The sequence below is a fragment of the Octopus bimaculoides genome, chromosome 20 (genome assembly GCF_001194135.2).
Source record: "Octopus bimaculoides isolate UCB-OBI-ISO-001 chromosome 20, ASM119413v2, whole genome shotgun sequence".
Taxonomy (NCBI): domain Eukaryota; kingdom Metazoa; phylum Mollusca; class Cephalopoda; order Octopoda; family Octopodidae; genus Octopus; species Octopus bimaculoides.
Window position 1 is genome coordinate 23,808,995 of NC_069000.1, and position 4,980 is coordinate 23,813,974.

The window sequence follows — 4,980 nt, forward strand, 5'->3', positions numbered from 1 at the left end:
TGCAAAGTGTTGAGTAAAATTATTTCGTTGCAGACCTCCTTTGAGTCTTTTTATTATCACTGCGACACACATAGTCCCCAGTTGGTAACATTGATTTCAAGGCCTTCCCAGATGAGAGACTGGCATTCCACTTAATGTCTATGTTCCATGCTGGCATGGATTGGAGAGTTATTAATGTAGAAATATGGTATCGTAGCTACTAACAGTTGAGGGTTGCGTAGTCTAGACGGCATTTTTAGATTTCATTATTCTCTTTAACCCGGGCAATGCCGGGTATTTCTGCTAGTATTAAATAAAAGAAAACAAACATATTGGAGAGCCCTAAAAAATGAAAACCTTGCCAACACATATGAACATTAGACGAACAGAGAAGTAATACTCCCTAGAAAATTTTATATCAAAGAAATAACGTTGGAAACAAACGAAGAAACAAAGATTCACCTTAATTTAGCACTATACAGATTTGAAGCTGACAACACACTACTTTGCCTCAGAGTAACAAACTTCCAAAAGAAATTTGAAAACTATGACACCTATATACATGAAGAAATTAAGAAAAGAAGCAGCAGAAGTATCCAAAACAAACTTCTAGACATGTGGAAAAACCGGAAGTCCAAGAAAATCTTTTTATCAAAAATCCATTGGCTACAGGAATATGAAAACAACTATGGTAAAAACCAAATAATACCTAAACACCAACCTACTACCACAACCGTTAGACCTCAAAGCACCACCAAAAGAAAGGAAATTTTTCCACAAAACAGACAAAAATACCGCAGTCCTCTAAGAAACACAAATTTACGATCATACGCAGATATAACAAGAAATAAGAGAACTTGCAATCCCAACCAAAGAACAAATAGAACTCTCCCAACACTAAATGATAGAACCAAATAAACCAGATGGAACAACATTAGAATAGTGAATCAACTCCCAATCCAACAACTAAAAACATACTTACCCATGAATAACCAACCTCAAACAGAAAAATGTGAAATTCCCACAAAAACACTCCCAACTCCAATGGAAACCATTTTTTAAGATAGGAGATATTCCACTAAAAAAGAGATAAAAATAACACCACTCTTCCTGAGATATTAGAAAACCAACACATAAGCAAACTGAAAATAATAAATTTATCCACTAAGAAATTATCTAAAGAAGAAATTAAACTCCTGGAAAATAGACTGAAATTTAAACCCACTTCAAAACCCAACCAAGCTGAACTTATAAAAGTCACAAAAGAATTTTGCCAAAAATTACATTAGAGAGAATTCTTTCTAAATACTGAACACACAGATGAATCACTGGTCAAAAACAGAACAGGATTCAGACTCTCCTCAAATAGAGACAAAAATTTAGAAGAACATATTAGCCTCCTTTGACGATCAGCTCAATCTACTATGACAGAGAAGAAATGTAAATCCAACATATCTAAAGGTCAATTGGAAGCATTTAAAAACTTATGAAAAGACTCAGTTAATTTTCAAAGAAGTTGACAAAGGTGGAGCAATAGTTATCATGGACAAGAACCATTACAGAGATATGGTTATGGAACAACTCAATGACCCCACTTCTACAAGAAGCTAAATCAAAACGATGATAAAAATACCATGTGTAGGATGCATAGACTGGTCACAAAACATCGTGACAACCTAATTGAGAATGAGGTTAATTAACCAACCTTGAAGTCAAAACCAGTAACTTTTATAGATTAACCAAAATCCACAAATCAAAAGAAATCCTAGATGACATAAAAGGAAACAATTTCAACATATTTCAAAATTCCGAAACCCAGAGACCTGAAACTATGTCCAGTCATTGCAGGACCAGCATCTAGTACACAATGCTTAAGCAACTTGATAGATAAAATTTTAAGACCTTTATGTAAAATGATACCAAGTTTTGTCCGAGACGATATGGACTTTTTAAACTACATACTTAAAGGTGTTCTCCTGAAAACAATTCTAGTTAGTTTTGATGTAACTAGTCTATACACCAACATCTCACACGACCTTGGAATTGAAGCTATAAACTTCTGGTTAGCGAAACATCCAAACCATATTATGGAAAGATTCTCAAAAACCTTAATTTTCAAAGGATAAAAATTAATACTGGAAAATAATCACTTCTTCGATAACAACTTCTACTTACAAATAAAAGGAATGACAATGGCGACAAAAGTAGCCCCCACATATGCAACTCTCGTTATGGGTTTCTTAGAGGTCAAACTTTATTCCCAACTAATGAAAACATTTAGCGAACAATTCTCCATTTATATAGAAAACAGTTAGAAATGATATTTAGACAATTGCTTTATATTCTGGACCACAAACCAAGAAGACTTAAGAATATTTGACTCACTTTTAAACAACTTATACACTTCAATAAAATTCACCATGGAACAAAAAACACAAAGGAATTACCATTTTAGGCATACTTCTAATTAAAGAAAATAACACTATAAAAACAGATCTCTTCTACAAACCTACAGGTACACACCAATATTTGAACTTTCATTCCTCCTATCCTTCACATACCAAAAGAAACATACTTTTAATATGTCGAAAAGAATTTGCATGATAGTAATAGATGCAGAATTAAGGGATATAAGACTACAGGAATTAAAAATATTTCTGAAAGAACAAAAATATCCTACTAGTTTAATTGACACAGCAATCACCAAAGCTAAAAACATCACAACCACAACCCTCAGAGGAAAACAAACACAAAAATAAAAATAGAAAATGAACTCAAGCATTCCTTTTATCCTCACCCACACCCAAGAAATCATGACATCATCAACACTGCAAAATGATACCGCCCAATCCTTCAACATTCATCAAGAATGAACCAATTAATAACAAACTCAAAAATAATTTATAGCAGACAGCAAGCATCCAACATAAAAAAAAGCTCTTAACCCAAGCAAAATTTACAACCACAGAAACAACAAAGAGAGTTAAAAAATATGATGATCCCCGTTGTGGAACGTGTGACTACATTGAAGAGGGAGTACAAATTACCTTAAAAAATAATGACTCTTTCAAAATAAATGCAACTGTGAAATGCAAATCCAGGAATTTAATCTACTGTGCCACATGTCCTGAATGCAATGAATACTACATTGGTGAAACGAGCATCAGACTATATGAGAGAGTAAGGGTTCATAAACAACAGATCCATGATCCCCAACGCCACCCCCATAAGAAACACAACCTGTAGCAAACATTTTGAAAAATGTGGAAAAAGACAATTCAAAATATTCCCTTTCTTCAAACTGTAGACAGAGAATGAACATTTTCGTAAGGCCAAGGAAGAATATTTTATTCGAAAATATCAGCCAAGACTGAACAAAAAAATAATAGCACAACCACCAGAACTACCATCTCAACAATCCACAGAAAGACAACAATCAAACTCTGCTTAAATAAGGAAAAGTATATATGAATTGAATGGAGTAGAACTAGTTTCAGCTCATGAACTGTGACTATGCTGGGGCACCACCATTTGATTTTATGACACACACATTTTTTACTTCACAAAAAATGTTTTTTAGAATTTGACATTTGATGCATGAGAGAATCTGACACCGCTGCCTTTTCTTGCACTTCTTGCTGTGAAGCTAAATTCATCTGGGACTATTGAGAGTAAGAGATCTAATGCTGTTTTTTGATGACACTTACATCCACCTGATATGAGAATACACCCCTTTTTGTACTATCTTATGTACACATGTGCATATACGTGTAGAAATATCTATAGGTGTGTGTATATATGTGTGTGCAGGTATGTATGTATATTTACATAAAAATATAGGGATATAAGTTTGTGTGTATTTGTGAACACATATGCATGTGTACACACATGTATATATATATATATATATATATATATATATATAAAGTGAGAATTTACAAAAAATAAATGAAAACGGTTGTGTAAACATATATATATATATATGGATATGTGTGTGCATATGTATATATATATGTCTGTATATATGTATGTGTGAGTGTATGTATATGTATATGTGTGTGTATATATGTGTGTATGTAGATGCAGGTGTGTAAGTGTGTGTGTGTGTGTGTGTGTGTGTGTGGATGAATGTATACAGGCATGTGTAGATGTGTAGACATATTTGGATGGATGAATGTATGTGTGTGTGACTAAAATGTGAAAAATGAATAAAATGACCTCAAATCAATAGATTCACAAAGGTCATCTTTTGACAAGAACTCACAACTTTTTTTGACCACTCCTAAAAATATTGTTTCCTTTTTCCTGATAGTCTAATCATTTTCAACTACTTTTTGTCTTCTTACCTTCCAACTTTTTTTCCTTTTTTCCTTTCTCCTTCTTTTCTTCTTTCTCCTTCTTCTTTTCTTCTTTCTCCTTCTTCTTTTCTTCTTTCTCCTTCTTCTTTTCTTCTTTCTCCTTCTTCTTTTCTTCTTTCTCCTTCCTTTCTCCCAGATGCTGGTGTATTAGCTTTTTGTACTCTTTTATTATTCTTTATTTCATTTTTATATTAGTTTTTATATTCTTAATTTTTTTCTTTTTTCCATCTTTTATTTCTTATTTTTATTTTATATTTGTATACTTGTAGGAAAAAAATCTGTTGCTATGTGAACAACCTTCTAAACCACAGAATTTCAGTTTGAAAACAGCTATGGAAAAGCTCAAAACTCATTAGAGTAACTGAAAACATTATCATTAAAATTAAAATTATTTCCCCACAAAAGCCATCTCCACTCATGTTTTCAAATATTTATTTGAAAATTACGTAACAACCTTCTCCAACTACAGTTCTCATATTCGGTTAAAATGTCTTACGTTTAAGCTGGTTCCCATGCATTTCCCTGAAGAGAAGATTCCATTCTTAACAACATCACCTATTCCTATGGAAGGTATAATTTGTAATCTTCGAAACATATGTTGGAAATAAAAGTATGCAGTTAACATATGCGTTTTACTCCATTT

The 4,980-nt window shown here is 32.7% G+C and overlaps 1 protein-coding gene across 3 annotated transcripts in view; it reads left to right on the plus strand.

Moving 5' to 3' along the window:
* LOC106879445 (zinc finger protein 423) overlaps positions 1 to 4,980 on the plus strand; it is a 34,517-nt gene that overhangs the window by 14,789 nt on the left and 14,748 nt on the right. Inside the window, exon 1 of one of the 3 annotated variants that reach the window (XM_052975130.1) lies at positions 4,613 to 4,907. The exons of the other annotated variants lie outside the window; for them this stretch is intronic. The gene's annotated coding sequence lies outside the window, so the exon portion shown is untranslated. Of the gene's footprint in view, positions 1 to 4,612; positions 4,908 to 4,980 lie in introns of those variants that run through there. 3 annotated transcript variants of the gene reach the window in all.